Source organism: Hippocampus bargibanti, linkage group LG01 (assembly GCF_051943395.1).
Source record: "Hippocampus bargibanti isolate YZ-2025 linkage group LG01, ASM5194339v1, whole genome shotgun sequence".
Lineage (NCBI taxonomy): Eukaryota > Metazoa > Chordata > Actinopteri > Syngnathiformes > Syngnathidae > Hippocampus > Hippocampus bargibanti.
This window is the reverse complement of record NC_142734.1, coordinates 24,792,635-24,809,702: the sequence shown is the minus strand read 5'-3', so window position 1 is coordinate 24,809,702 and position 17,068 is coordinate 24,792,635. Positions and strand designations below refer to the sequence as shown.

General features: G+C 41.0%; 1 protein-coding gene across 1 annotated transcript in view; it reads right to left on the bottom strand.

The window, feature by feature from the left end:
• Nucleotides 1–3,603, bottom strand: part of stat6 (signal transducer and activator of transcription 6, interleukin-4 induced) — a 97,785-nt gene extending 94,182 nt beyond the window's left edge. Inside the window, exon 1 of the mRNA XM_089004943.1 lies at nt 2,442–3,603. The gene's annotated coding sequence lies outside the window, so the exon portion shown is untranslated. The remainder of the gene's footprint in view (nt 1–2,441) is intronic.
• Nucleotides 3,604–17,068: the final 13,465 nt, after the last annotated feature.

The window sequence follows — 17,068 nt, the reverse complement described above, 5'->3', positions numbered from 1 at the left end:
AGTCTTGTTTTCGAGTTGACGATGCCCTAAGTGACGTCACGGAATAAGCGGTACGGAAGATGAGATTTGTGTTTGTGAATGTGGGTGGGTTTACACTAGCCGCTCATGTAACGGCATTCATTCAAATGCAGTATGTGTGACTTAGAATGTTCAAGGAAATACACAGTCACACAAATGTAATGGGCACTGTTCAGAACTACTGACCACGTACCAATACAGCGTAAATAAAGTAGGTACGCTAGAGTGACCTATATTTCACCGCGATTGTTTCTGTCCAGTGAACCGAGCGCACCCTCTACTCGCAGTCGTATATCATTACATTTTTGTGAAGTACGTAATGGTTTTTGGTGGGATTTTCCAAGCTATGCAGCTGATGATGGCGTATTACACATGTTTCCCTCCATGCTGGTTCTTGAAATTTCTGAATACGACAACGAGAAACAGGGAAAAAAATTGATTGAAGTTTACGTTGTTTTTGCTAACACGACAGTTGATAAAAGTGAGTAAGTTGTATTTTTATAACTCATAGAAGTGGTAGAATATATTTTTTCTCCATAATTGCCTAGTTTCAAGCAAAAATAAGCATTAGCATATATATTTCTAGAGCTTGCGATTTTCTTTCCTAGTATTCAGTGACAGCCATTTTTTGATTTCTGACGAAAATCTGCCTGCATTGGATCGTTGATATTTGCAAATTTATATTTTGAATATTTTCTTGTGTTTTTTGTTGTTTAGAATTTCAAAAGTTTTCCAATGGTACCTAACTCGTTAAGATCTGGCAAAAGTTAAGAAGATAACGTTATGATAGTAACTGTAATAAAGAACTCGGTCACAGATTTTTATTGTTTTAACTGTGTAATTACAGGCAGAAAATCCCCTAATATTTCAAAAATTAAAAATTCCATTATTTCCTTATTATTTGTCATAGAACAAAAATGAGAAGGTTTCTTCAGCCATCACCTGTACTTTTTGAAGGTGTCGGACGTTTCGCCTCCTATCCAAGGGGCTTCGTCAGCGAACTAAAGTCTGACTGGTCGTATCGGCCCTATTTATATATCCCTAATGTCCAGACATGGCGGCGCCGGACACAGCTATGATAGGTCCCTACCCTCAGGTTGGGGGGAGCAGAGGACCACTCCCTGTGGCCCCACTGATTGTTCCTACATTCCTGACGAACGACTGGCCTATTTGCCCCACTCCCACCGGTATCACCTCATCAGCATTACGAATGTTGCCTAACCTGTGTTGCTTAAGCAGGCTATTGTATGAATGATCCAAATTGAACCTCACCCCACCAGTCCGGTTTAATGAAGGATTTATTTGTTTTATGAGAATCGCTTCTTTTACTCACCTTTCAAACCATCTATGTTCTTTCGCTAAGATTTTAACCTCATTGTCGTCAAATGAGTGGTTGCTAGCTTTCAGGTGCAAATGTACTGCCGATTGAGGCCCACTAGTATTATCCCCTCGATGTTGATAAAGTCTTTTTTTGAGAAATTGTTGAGTCTACCCAATGTACTGCTCTTTACAATTTTCATTCTTACAATGTATTGAATAAACTACATTACTTTGTTTTTCATTTGGTAGCCTATCTTTTGGATGCACTAATTTTTGCCTTAATGTGTTTATCGGTTTCAAACAGGGAGTGGTCCTCTGCTTCCCCCAACCTGAGAGTAGGGACCTATCATAGCTGTGACCGGCGCCGCCATGTCTGTACATTAGGGATATATAAATAGCGCCGATACGACCAGTCAGACTTTAGTTCGCTGACGAAGCCTCTTGGATAGGAGGCGAAACGTCCGACACCTTCAAAAAGTACAGATGACGGCTGAAGAAACCTTCTCTTCGATGGACCACTCCTGTACGACTGAGAGCTTACACATACATAGTACAATAATCTATTCATCATTTGGAAGCTATTTAAATGCACTTTAATATGGTATTAGAAAATGTGTGATGAATTATTATTGAAAAATGTTGTCACATCCCTACCCATTGTAGTCTCACAAGCTTTGCTGATGCCTTCCTTGCTGATTGTTTGAAGCCCCCTTTTTGTTGCATCTTTTAAAGTACAGTCTTTGTATTTTTTCCGACATCATTTTCTATTTGGTTCAATCGCTTCGTTCTTTGGGGAGATATTTGTCGCTCAACGAATTCAAGTAACGCTCATAGCTCGCCATATGATCAATTGGTTAAAGTTAAACGTTTACTCGACCTAAGCTGTGCAAAGGCGACTTACTGGAAAAATAATTTTGATGTCTCCTCAAAACTTATTTTGAGAAAGGGAAACAATCACATCATTAATAGACTCGCGATTTGTGGAACGGTTTAAGGCGTGCGCACACAATACACACGACAAGTAAAAAAAAAACAGTTAAAATGTAACCACAAACAATAGCGATTTCGACTTCAATCTAAACAGCGCGATATTTTTTGCTTACCGTCCTTATAAAAGTTGTGCAATTTTCTGGTTCCGGTTTGTATCGTTTCGTTCCCCAGCTGCGCGTTTCAACTTCAATCCAATTTGAAGTGAGATTCGGGACGAGTTGACTGGCTTTGGTTCCGATTTGCCCGTTGAAGCAACTCGCGACCTCCTCCCTGCTGGGTCAGACGCGGCGCGTGCTCGCCGTCCAATGTGTCGTCACGTATTTTGCGCGTCCTCCCTCAAGGTTCGGGTTGGTTCCAAACTTGATATGTCGTCAGAAAGGACAACGTCACTGTGCCGCTAACTTGGGTGTATCGAGTCAACTTCCGGGAATAGAAATAGAGGGCGGTGCATTGAAAAAGCCTGCTCATTTCCAGTAAAAGCCATTCGTGCTTTACCACAAGATAAAAATATATACTGAAAATACATCGACTTCACATTGCGCATTGATTCACAGGTCAACATTATCGCCATGCTGGGTGTGACTAGTGACGTTCCTTTGCTGTTTGGAGTGCTGGATAATCGTTTGACAGACACATTGAGATAATATGGGATTGAACATAGCTGTCAAATTGTACCTTTTCAGCGTAAATTGTTCAAGTGAGCACTGATTTGAAATGCGCATGCCGTACATTTAAAATCTATATGTTTTCCATCCATGGAGTTTTTTTTCTTCTCGTTTTGTGTTTGTCACCGTCACGACAATGAGACAAGGCACCGAATTGGTCTGAAGCCGTTGGACCAATTATTTCCAAATATGTGACTTTTATGGCTCTCTTAGTCCAAAACGTTCCCGACAGCTGCTCTAAACAAAACCACACACTTATCGGATTCTGTGACGAAGGCAGAGATTTTGTTGCCGAACACAACCTGCCAACAGATGTTGCTGATCGCTTTTCAGAATGAACAAAAGAAATGTTTCCTGACTCGATGGTTACCTTGGTCAGTTAACTTTATCAATTTACCTTTTTAATTTTGCTGACCAAATGATTGTTAATTATGCACTGTCATTTGACTCAAGATTCCTTACCCGTGAAGTGTGATTCTGTCTTGTGTCATTGATAAACAGTGAAAGGTACGCTGCATGTATAATGACAACAAAAGTCATTTCTCCATTTTAGAATTCATGATGCAGATGAAGAAATTGTTCTTTGCTTGAACCAGGCTATATCCCAATAAAATCATGTTATTTAAAAAAAAAAGAGTTACCGTATTTATTCAAGTATAACGCGCACAATTTTCTACCTAAAAAGAACTCAAAGTTTGGGCGCGCGTTATAAACAAGGCCTGGGAAAAAAATCTCATGTACACGGGTAACATCCGACATATGACCGAGTTCCATTCCGACCAAACGGTCATGACTCAAAATGGTCGTAAGTCGAAATCCATTCAAAATATTGAATAGGGACTCAGAGGCTAAATGACTCGCAAACTCCCCACTCTGGTGCCATCACACAGTCAATTACTGTGCGAAAGTGAGATGTTGGCCGGCTGGCCAAAATTGTGGTACGCGTTGCCGGCCTGCTAGTGCGTTGCGGTGCCAGGCTTAAAATAAAAAAAATAAAAATAGGGTCTGGAGGTCGTGGTCATAAGTCGAGCCGGTCGTAAATCGGATGTTACCTCTATTTAATACTTTATCCCTTTGAGGAGAGGCAGCATTTCCATGGCTATTCTCTTGTTAAGGTGCTCTTCAGTTTCAATTTTCAGAAAGACTCGGATCACGTGCATTCCTTTTATTTTTGATTGTTGATTAGCATTTCTTTAGCTACGCTTCATTTCCTTTCTTCGCGTCGCCCACACCGAGTTAAAGGACAACCGACGTCTCCGGACAAGTTGTGTCCATAGTTTGTAAAATGGCTTCAAATGACTTCTACTGAGCGTATTTTACAAAGACTCCACCGCGTATAGCTATATTTTACGTTTTAAGACTTGCGCTGAATATTCCGGAAGTCTTGTTTTTGTCATGATCTGGTTGGCGACCAACGGGGGGCGCTGTTGGCCCTGCCTGCAGCCTCGCAGGTGCTGGTCGTTTTAATCACTGACACTTAAAAAGGCACCCGGCACGACCATCCGGTGTCGGTTCAGTGTTTGCTGCATGTTTGTTGCATGCATTGTGTATGTGTTTGTTTAAGCTTGGCGGACTTTTACTTTTGGTCTGCTTTTGCTACTTTGTATTGTTTCCATTCAGATGATTTTGATGTTTTACATTTGTTCCTGCTGACTTTATTTTAATACAATTTGTCAAACAACCTCCTGCTCCCACAAGAAACCATATTCTCCGAATCTGAAGCCATTGTTTTGATTTTCGAGCAAGGCAAGACGTCTTGCCGTGACACCACGAACATGGGGGCGCAGCCTTCTGAAACTGGCCACTTCCGGTTTCAAATTGAAGTACTTTTTAGACACTTTAAGTCATTTTTATTGGTGTTTTGCATTTGACTAAAAATATCATACTGCGTGTTTTGGATATTTTAGAGACTGTAAAACGTTTTTCTGATGTCAGTTAGTAAACAAAAAAGAGACGTCGGTTGTCCATTAAGCATTGCTGTTTTGCACAATTACCAATATCCAGAGTTTCCATTCAGTGTTTACATTGTCAATAAATTATTTTTATCACAATGCTTGGTCTGAGCCAAGAAAAAGTAAAACACAATTTTATACCGATTTTTACTAGAAAATTAGGGGTGCGCGTTATTCACGTGTGCGCCATTATACTCGAATAAATATGGTATCTTTGTTTAATTTTACGTACACTATATAAAATGCCTCGGGTTGACACGTGTGGGATTGACATTGAACAATGATTTTATATGGCCATTATAACATACACGAAGCAGAGCTCGGAGCTAGCAGAGATAAAGATGTTGAGGTAGTTTGAGTCTTTCATTTACTTATCATTGGCAGCGCCCTAGCCGCTCTCGAGGACTTGCACACTGCAAGAATCAAAACGGGCGTGGAAAATCCTACTGGACCCTCCGCACCCTGCCCACCACCTTTTCCAGCTACTCCCCTCAGGCAGGCACTGCCGATCCATCCGCACCAAATCCAGCAGACATTTAAACAGCTTCTTCCCCCAAGCCATTAACTCTTTAAACAGTAACCCAAATAGAACTGTATAGTGCCTTTTTGCAATTTTTGATGATGATACTAGTGCAGAGTGTTCGACCGGAAACACATTCCTTGTGTGTTCTACATACTTGGCAATAAAGATTATTCTGATTCTTATCATTGGCAGCGCCCTCGCCACTCTCGAGGACTTGCACACTGCAAAGAATCAACACAAGGGCGCGGAAAATCCTACTGGACCCTCCACACCCTGGCCACCACCTTGTCCAGCGACTGCCCTCAGGCAGGCGCTACAGATGGAGTAGACATTTAAACAGCTTCTTCCCCCGTCGCCATTAACTTTCTAAACAGTCACCGGAATCAAACTGTTTCGTGCCTCTTTGCATTTTTTTTGTGATGATACTAGTGCAGCGTGTTCTACCAGATACAAATTCTTTGTGTATTCTACATACTTGGCCAATATAGATGATGCTGATGATTCTGATGATTCTGAAGATTCGTATGCATTAGGAAATCCTTTCCGAGTGCATTCTGGTTTACGGAAACATTGTTGTCCGTGTCAGCTTACTTCAGTACGTAAATGGTGTGAGGCGTGAGGCCCTCCGACTGTTGAAACGGGTCTGCAGTGTTGGCTGCGTTTTCAAATGAATGAAACCGGAAGGCACTTTACCTCTCCACCCACACTCACTCTCATAATAGTGGTATCAGAGTACATTTACAAATGCGTCTTAGATTACACTTACTGAGCTGGAGCAGCTCCAGGATCAGGGTGCAAGGTGACTGCAGAATTTGCGCCGCAACGGCAGAGTCAGAGGGCCAGACCAGGTTCTAAGAGTTACTACAGGGTTTGCATTGTCGGGCCAGAGTTGGGGGACCGGTGGAGGCTGCGAATGGTTGGCTGTCCATATGTTCCCTGAGATTGGCTGGCAACCAAAAATTAGGTCTTGTCACGATCTGGGTGGCGACTAACGGGTGGCGCTGTCGGCCCCGCCTGCACCTGCACAGGTGTTGGTCGTTTCGATCAGTGGCAGACTGTCACGTTCTGGTTGGCGACCAACGGATAGCGCTGTCGGCCCCCCCTACAGCTGCACAGGTGCTGGTCGTTCCAATCAGTAGAAAGGACTCCCGGCACGACCATTCCGTGTCGAGTCATTGTATGTGTTTGCTTCACCCTGTTCGGTTTGTTTCATCATGGCAGATTTTTACTCATGGTTTTCTTTGATACTTTGTACTTTTCTGTTCGGATGACTTTGGATTTTGTTCCTGCTGACTATTTGAATACAATTTGTCAAATACAACCTGCTGCTCACTCCTGCCTGCTTATTTGGGATCCACAACCATCACCACCTCGCAAATTGTGACAGGTCTATTTTGAGTAGTTTTAAAGGACAACCGATGTCTCCGGACAAGTTGTGTCCATAATTTGTAAAACGACTTCACATGACTTCTACTGGCCGTATTTTAATAAGATTCCACCGCATATAGCTATATTTTACGTTTTAAGACTCGAGCTGAACATTCAGGAAGTCTTGTTTTTGAGTTGGTGACGAGTCCTCACGTGATGTCAGAAAAGGACTGTCTCCTGACGTAAAAAAGATGCATTGTCGCGTCTTTCCATCACGTCAATGTATTTTGCTGTACTGTTTTTTGTGTGATGTGTGTTACATCCAAAAGCTGCCAGCAGAGGGAGTCAAAGCTCCATGGAAATCATTTATCAGCCTGTGGAAACGGGCTGATTTATTCCTCACAGCTCGGTGGCCATTTTGTTGCCTCTTTTTGGGTGAGACACTCCCCCTCGCCCGTTTGCCTCAAAATGATACAGAATAAATTCTTTAATCGATTGCAAACATGTATGCTTTCCTCTTCAGAACTATTTCAATCATATTCATAACTGGATGTGTAACAACAAAGCATTTTATCCGAATCTGAAGCCATTGTTTTTATTCTCCAGCAATGCAAGACGTCTTGGCGTGACGTCACGAACTGGGGTCAGGACTTTCTGAAAATGCCCAATTTGCAGCTCAATTTTTTTGCAGATTTTGGATACTTTAAGTTATTTTTATTGGTGTTTTGCATTTGAATAAAAATATCATACTGCGTTTTTTGGGTATTTTAGATGCTATAAAACGTTTTTCTGATGTCAGTTAAAAAACAGAAAAGTAACGTCGGTTGCCCTTTAAGGCTTATTTCGTCAAAAATTATGTTTTATGGGGACCTGGGAACGGATTATTCTCATTTTTAATGGTTTCTCGATACGTGGGCAGATTCGTTCGCATTCACTGCTGACGAGAAGGGTTTACCGGTATGCTTAATATGTAATCAGAAGTTAGCGTATTTTTTTCGGAGTTTCAAATGTTTTTGTTGCGTGCAGAAATGTAATTTCGCTTCTCTGTAACAGTTCATTGATTCATAAATGCAACGCACTATAGTTTGTTTATGCATAAATAAAGGTAAAAAACGATGATGAAAAGATGCAGTTAAATGTCAAAAGGATTTTGTGGCTCCCAGTGTTTTCTTTTCTGTGGGAAATGGGTCCAAATGGCTCTTTGAGTCGTAAAGGTTGCCGATAACTGCACTAACCTAAAAAAAGGAAGGATTACGTGATATGAACGAATACTTTGCTATGCCATGTAATGACCGGCAGAGGGAGCCAGTGGCACATGTGTAGGCATGGAAGAAAAGCGTCTGGACAAATGGTTGGTTTATGAAGAGAGAAGAATACGAAATATAAAAGCACATGCTGGCTTTGAAAATCACTAATTCGTCTGCAGTCGTATTAAGGCTGATTTTTTTTCTATGCCAGCAAAGTAGAGTCCAGACCGGGGCTGTACACACGTGGCCCAGGCACAGCATCTAACTGGCCCTCAGTGACCACTAAGTCAAACTCAAGCATAATCTGGACGGGCTTTTATTTTGAAAGCTCTGCCATTATTTTTGGGTTGAGTGAACGCTGGCATGTGTGGCAGCCGCTGCTCACCCACAGAAAACTTATCCTGTGACTGTAAAGTGATCTTAAGAGTTTTGAAAGGCGCTTAGAAATTAAATGTGTTATTATTATTTTATGCAAAGAGCTAGAATTGTGTTGCCAATAAAAGGCGATTAAAATAATTAAAACAGCTTCTCATGTGAGCAGCATCTAACACGGTCAAGGGAAGAAAAAAAGTTTCTGAACTGGACTGATGAAAGCTAGCAGGATATCTAGTGAGCTATTTATTAGCTATCTGGCTATCTAGTTGGCTAGCTATGAGCTATCTAGCTGACTATCTATTAGCTAGATACTTATCAATCAACTCGATAGCTATTATCTACAGACATATATTAGCTATCAGGTTATCTAACTAGCTATCTGGCTATCTAACTGGCTAGCTACGAGTTATCTAGCTGGCTATCTATAGGCTCGATAGCTAACAATTAGCCAGCTAGCTATCCCTAGCTATCTATTGGATATCTGGATATCTGGCTATCTAACTATCTATCTATTAGCTATCTAACTGGCTATTAGCTAGCTGGCTAGCTTTCTATTTATTTGAGTTATTCCGGGTTGAGTGAACGCTCGCGCGTGTAGCTAACGCTGCTGACCCACAGACAAACCTATCCTGTGACTCTAAAGTACCCTTGAGAGTTTTGAAATGAAATGTATTATTACTATTTTATGTGTGGATGGCAGTCTAAAATAAGTAATGTGCAAAGAGCTAGAATTGTGTTGCCAATAAAAAGCGATGAAAAAATGAAAACATAGCTCCTCATGTGCGCAGCATCTAACACGGTCAAGGGAAGAGGGTATGATAATACTGTGAGTGAATGTTTTAGAGACAAAAATAATATTATATACATATCACAGTTTTATAATACATCTCTGTCAATGGCCTCTGGTAATTATTTTTCTTTTCCACAGGGGGCAGCATTTTCCATGTTCGCGCTTTGTTCCAGCTGCAGCTGTTGTTAAAGCGTTATAATCATAGAAATAGATAGGTTTAGAAGTGCCCAAAGGAGCCAGTAGCATTGCGCCCCGCGGTCACCAAGTCGTGGGGTCACTGATGACGTCACGAGTTGTAGCCTCTGACACAGTGTCGTACCATATGAATAATTTTTGCTCGTTTTTCGTCGATTTTCTTCCGGTATTCGACGAAATTCTAATACTTTGTGGCTAAATATGTTTTAGAAGACAACTACTTCACTCTCACGTCGTCTTTCGGCGCTATGTGAAGTCGGACAAGTCCAAAAACCTCAACTTTCAAGATCAGATATGCTTTGGATTATAATTTTTTTTATAATCCAAAACATACAATTGCAATTAAATACACCACTATTGATGTATATTTATTCAGAGTCTAAAAATGTTATGAATAATAGAAATGACAGCTCTTTAAGATTGAAAATTCAAATACATAGTATAATTATCTTTTGAGTGTGATCGTAACCAATCTTCAAACGTGAAAAAAATAACATTCATAAAGAATGATAATACTTAATTGGTGATCGGAATTGAACTAAATCAGAAATTGTAGAGGATTAGGTAACACTGTGTATAGTCCAACACTTTTATATTAATAATTATTTTTCAATAATAATGCCAAATTTAAATTGTCCTCATCACTCTCATGATTTAAAATTTCCTTTTTTGGGGGCGTTGTTAAACTAATTTTTCAGTTAATATACAACCACAGAAATTTGAACAAGATATTCCACTACTTTTACAGCAACATTGAGTGTGCAATTGTCACAGCCAGTAAAACAATGAAAGCTGATTAATTAGTCAACCATATGATGACTTGAATGAGATGAATTTTTTTGAAACTTCTAACCTCATTGACCTGCAAAAATTACACTGCGATTCAGTTTTGATCGAAGAAAACTCTTCATCCAGTCATCATTCTGTAGGCGAGTGATATGGTGTAAACGGACAGATAGGAAGATATTAGTGATGGTTCTGATGAGGTCTATGGTATGGTTCTCAATACCATCTCGGGTTATGATCTCGTGTTCCAAATCGAAAAGGGCTAGATGGCCAACTGCAGCAACAACACGAGTGACAATCTTGAAGAACATGGCACTTATAATTCTTTAATGAAGAACAGCTAGAACGTACTTATACACGGTCGAAGATCGAAAACAGGACAAAAATTAGTCGCTAAAACATCACAAAACGAATTATTTTTTTTTCTTTTTATAGAAATGTCTTTTTCACTCACTTGAAGAACGAAATTCCTTTGTTTTTCAGCTTGTAGTTGAAGCATCCGTAAGCGAAACATTGCGGCCCCCAACTGTTGTTCCTTTTTACAGCATCCATATGTTAAATAGACCTAAATACGCTCAAAACTATCCTATTTCTATGCCAAACCAAGCCACGTTACTATGGACGCTACAACTCGTGACGTCACTTCTTGGTTTGCAATCAACCTCGTCTCTACGCCACTTCTACTACCTATCTATTTCTATGGTTATAATTCTAAACCAATATGGACGCATTGCATTGTATGGACAACCACCCTCAAATCAAGCTCATATACTCCAGACCCATATAATTTAGGAATTAACTTTTTATTTCTGATGAAAGAAGATAGTCTAAGGTTTCTAACGATGTATTGAATGTTTATGTAGTCCTAAAACTTGAGATTTTTTGGGTCCTGGAATTGGAGTCACAATGACAAAAACTCTGGCACTGGAGTAGACACATTTGCCTTTTGTACACCTGCCCCCATTTCAAGCTCATATAACTCCAGACCCATATCATTTAGGAATTAACTCTTTTTTTCTGATGAAAGAAGAAAGTCTCAGGTTTCGTACGCTGCATTGAATGTTTATGTAGTCGTAATACTCAATATTCAGTGGGTCCTGGAAATGGAGTGACAATGACAATAACCCTGGCACTGGAGTGGACACATTTTTGCGCATTTAAGACTCCATTGTGGTAGCACAGTATTACATAGCCTCACATCCGAAAAAGGTCTTTTGAATCCGGGTTAATATATTAATATATCTGGGAATTTAATATAACATTGAAAGTCCAACGAGTCCATCGGAGTCCAAGATGGCGCATGAGTAGGCAGCCGTCAGCAAGTGCTCTCATGAGCTTTGCTTTTTTTAAAATTATTTTTGTCTTGTTTTTGTGTTTTCTTTTGTCACTTTGTGTTGTTGTGAGTCGTGTGGAACGGATACAGATTGTTTTTCAATATTTTTGACCACGACATTCTTCAAAGAGGAGACTGCACTGAGTGGATGCGCCTTTTCGGCAGCATGAATATGCCGGCACAGTTTTTGATTGGGAGGAATGTCAGTGCCATTTGACTGTCATTGCTGGACAGCTCTGGGGCCATTGTGCTTTTTTTGCGGCTGTCGTGGGCAGCATCTTCACAGCCCCGCTTTGCTCAGCGGAAAGGTTGGTGCTGTTGGACAGTCTGCAGAGCATCAGCGCAGAGCGCCGATGCGCATGTGGAATTGTCACGTCTTGGGATTGATAATATGAAGAATATTACATTTAATTTTTAAGCGCCTTTCTAAACTGTCAAGGTCACTTTACAGTCACAGGACAATTTTTTTCTGTGGGTGAGGAGCGGCAGCTACACGCGCCAGCGTTCACTAAACCCGGAAGTAACTCAAATAGATAGAAAGCTAGCTAGCTAGCCAATTGTTAGCCAACAGATACCTAGCTAGATAGCCAGCCAGCTCGATAGCCAGCCAACTAAATAGTGAATAGATGTAGCTAACGAGATAGCTAGCTAGCCAGCCAGGTAGCTAATAGATAGCAAATAGCTCGAAAATATTGATAATAATAATAATACTACTACTACTACTAATAATAATAATAATAATAATAGGGCGGCCCGGTAGCCGAGTGGTTAGCACACCGGTTTCACAGTGCAGAGGTCGCCGGTTCGCGTCCCGGTCCGGCCTCCCTGTGTGGAGTTTGCATGTTCTCCCCGGACTCGCGTGGGTTTTCTCCGGGTCCTCCGGTTTCCTCCCACACTCCAAAAACATGCATGGCAGGCAGATTGACCACTCCAAATTGTCCCTAGGTGTGAGTGTGAGAGTGACTGTTGTATGTCTTTGTGTGCCCTGCGATTGGCTGGCAACCAATTCAGGGTGTCCCCCGCCTCGTGCCCGAAGACAGCTGAGATAGGCACCAGTAACCCCCGCGACCCTAATGAGGAATAAGTGGTGCGGAAAATGAGATAATAATAATAATAATCTATTTGATTTATAAGTGCCTTTCAAAACGCTCAATGTCACTTTACAGTCACAAGATAAGTTTTTGCCTGTGACTGAATTGAAGCGGATTTATGTGAGACAGGAGATGTGTCCAATTTCTCCCTCCATCTGTCTCACTCGCCATGCCTGCTGCACGCTGAACATGTCCTGTCTTATGCCATTTCATAAACGCCGCACAAAAACTGTTTCTCGTTGATATAAACAAACGCGGTATGTTCCTCTGACCGCTGCCAAACAAACATTTAATAATAATATTACATTTCATTTATAATCGCCTTTCAAAACTCTCAAGGTCACTTTACAGTCACAGGATAGGTTTTTCTGTGGGTGAGCAGCGGCAGCCACATGAGCCAGCGTTCACTCAACCCAAAAGTAACTTAAATAGATACAAAACTAGCTAGCCAGCTAGACAGCTTACAGCCAGTCAGCTAGAAAGCTAATAGCTACCCAGCTAGCTAATGGATAGCAAATAAATAGCTAATAGTTAGCCAGATAGCCAACAGCTAGACAGCTAATAGCTAATGGATAGCTAATAAATAGCTAATAGCGCAATGATCCAAGGGCATTTTTTTCTCAGGCACGGTCATTTACAAATTTGCCATGAAAATGTATGTAGAACTGCCGCGGCTTGGAATTGAAGCGGATTTAAACGTGGGACAGGAGATGTGAGACAATCTCTTTTCGTCAATGGATGCTACTGCTGCGTGTTTGCTTTCAACATTTAGCTTGTAGTCAATGTGCACATTCCACCATGATGTCCCTGATCCACTGGTTAAGAGACGCTTTGATCCTCTCCTCTTTCATCTGGAACTGCTTCGTGTAACAAAAAGGGTACAGAATGTGCTGAAGAATGAACGACTCTCTGTGTCTTTGTGTTGTCATGTTATTTGTTATTTAGTTTTTTTGTTATTTTGACTTCAAGACGGTACCGTGAGAGTGGCTGCCTTTCCAGCAGCTCCTGTATTTTGTTTTTCTACTTTCATTCCTTTCATAACTTTGTTGCTGTGAAATGTAAATTTCTCCACTCCACAAATCAAATGTATTATTATTATTATTATTATTATTATTAAAAAAACATTGTATGTATGTGTAACATGTAACATTGTTGCTTTGCCATCCGTCCTCACTTGGAGAAAAAAGTTGCATTCATCTGGAATCAATAGAACTGTGCAGCCTCTCAGTGGGAACCAGGGGACATGGAGGCTTCAAGCTGGGGATGGTGAAGCGATTTGGCCTGGGGGGGTTCCCATGTGCCCCTGACGAAAAAATGGACTTGATTGCTAACAGCTGGCAGTCCTAACTCACCTCATCTTCTCGCTGTCCTCTGATGTCAACCTTGTCAGTATCAAGGCCCTTCCAAAGGCAGAGGCCTGCACATGTGGCCTGGTGGAGGACCAACATTATTTACTTCCATATACAGGTAACATCTCAGTTACGACCGGCGCGAGTTACGACCACCTGTACTTGCGACCACGACCGCCAGACCCTTTTTTTTCCCGCCAACTGCCCAAAGACAGCTGGGATAAGTGCCAACATGCCCCTTGACAGACAGACGGAGATGTTCTTATGTTCCAATGTTAATGTCGATGTTAAAATTGGTAAAAGTAAAACATATTACAGTTTTTTTTGTAGTATTTCACAAATGACCTGCTCTTTTATTACGTGTGTACAGTTTATGCTGTAAAATTGTTAAAATGTGCTTTTAAAAAGTTGTTTCCTCGACGTGGAACAAATTATTTTATTTTACATGCATTACAATGGGAAGTGTTGATTCGATTTTCGAACAAATCTGTTTTCAAACAGGTTTCTGGTACGGATTATGGTCGAAAACCGAGGTATCACTGTAATGTATATAGTGCTGTGTTGACAATGCAGTCATACCTCGGTTTTTGAGCATAATCCTTTCCAGAAGGCTTATTGAAAAGCAATTTTATTAGCCCACAGTGTTCTCGAGTTTCTGTTCACGTCTGTTATGATCTGGTCGGTGACCAACGGGGGGCGCCGTCGGCCCCGCCTGCACCTGCACAGGTGCTGGTCGTCCCGATCAGATTGCCGACCAACGGGTAGCGACGTCAGCCCTGCCTTGAGCCTCGCAGGTGCTGGTCGTTTTAGTCACTGACACTTAGGACACCCGGCACGACCATCCGGTGTCGGTTCAGTGTTTGCTGCATGTTTGTTGCATGCATTGTGTATGCTGTGCATGTGTTTGTTTAACCTTGGCGGACTTTTACTTTTGGTCTTCTTTTGATACTTTGTATTTTTTCTGTTCAGATGATTTTGATGTTTTACATTTTGTTCCTGCTGACCTTTATTTTAATACAATTTGTCAAACAACCTCCTGCTCCCTCCTCCCTGCTTCTTGGGATTCGCACCCGCCATCACCACCTCGCAAAAGCGTGACAATGTCTCCCACTCCATTGCGAGGCCTTCATGTCATTTCTGACAAAAATGTTTCAGATCCATCAAAATCAAAAATATTTCGTTTGGTAAAGGTTGTAATAATTTCAGAGTTTCAAATGTGCTTGCCCTCAATTGGAAATGTTGTTTCCAAAATCAACTGGATGGTGGTTGCCTGAGTACAGGTAACATCCGAGTTACGACTGCCGCAATTTACGACGACCCGTACTTCCGACCACGACTACCTGGCACCGCAACGCGCAAGCAGCTGGCAACGCGTACTACAATTTTGGCCAGCCAGCACACTTGCACAGCAATCTACTGCGTGACTACACTCAATACAGTAGTTATACAGTGCAGATATTGTCTGGGTAACATCTGCTGTAGTACTGTACACTGCTTTTTTCCTTTGGTGTCCGCCTGAGTCCCACCGTGTGTCGGGTGACCTCTTCTGGCGATGGGAGAGCAGGGTAAGTTTCACATTTATGAATGAACTGTACAGTAAAAGGTTTTGTATACATTACAGCAGTGGCGGTCCGTGCATTTCACACCTAGGCCTTCAGTGAAGTCCTACTTAGTCCGACTTGAACAAATATCCCTCGTAATACCATAATTTATGACACAACGGCTGGAGATATCATTTACAAAAGCACACGCATGCAGTACTGGGCGTGGCATCACCTTAATCGTCTACAACACAGGCTATTTTCCGGAGCAATTACACATCAATAAATCTGCATCAGCAATTAGAACTTGTCACTATACGTGATACTGCAAACACTTAAAAATAAAAGGAAATTTAAAATCATTTGTCCACAAAGTTTTATGGAGTCCACCAAGAATTTTCAATCTTTAACAAGATTTTACGCTAAATTACAAAATGTCAGTTTAATATAAGAAAAACAACAAGACGTTCACAAAACGAACTATTTGTTGAAAATAAAAGTAAACAAATCGTTTTCATTTGTTCTTGAGAATAGGCTTATTCACATGCGACAGCGAGTTGTCCTCTCCTTCAGCTATTGTGGGTTAAAAAAGCGAGTAGATATACTTGCTTTTTCTGCTAAAGTTTCCGGGTTTCCGGGCTGATGTAAAGTGAGTATCCAATCACAGGACGCGTACGTCATGTTCAACGCGAGGCCCTCTAGCTGGCCTTACTGTGCCAACTCGTGATCTGATTGGCTATCGCAACTGTATATCAACTACATGTACCTGTTCATGTACAGCGCACAGACGCCCTCACTGTTGATTCTGAAGGCGTCGGTCAGATTTCATACAGCCTGGCGACACAAACTAGCTGAATTCTGATTGGATTAAAAACTCTGACCTAAAACTACAACACTGAAAGGAGCATAACTAAATGGATATAATATAACATCAAGAAAACAGTATGTAGAATAATTATATATATATATTTAGAAAAAAATACTTTTTTAATGAAATTGACTTTTATTATAATTATGATAATAATGTCTGATTATGTTAGGCCAGCAGAGAAGGCCTTGCTGGCCCTGACGGCCCACCACTGCATTACAGGTACAGTTATACAGTAATAAAAATCAAAATCTAAAATGATAAAAATGACAATAAAAGTTATAAAATGTATCAATGTATAAACAGCTCTATATAATATATAACTATACTATATAATAGTATTCAATCGAAAATGTTGCTTAACATCAACATATTGACAACGTATACTATCTTGTTGTGTAAATGTCACGTTGGCCATTTTGAATGGATTTCGACTTATGACCGTTTGACTTACGACCGTTTTGTTGGAACGGAACCCGGTCGTAACTCTGATGTTACCTGTATCTGTTGACAGAAATAAGGTGGTGCTTCTCAATCTATTTTTTGTTACCCCCCACTCCAAGAAAAAAGAATGCCCGAAACACCCGTGCGACGATAAATAGTATCACTTCTTTATAAATTTGTTATCAGTACCCCTCTGCAAAACCACTGTATGCT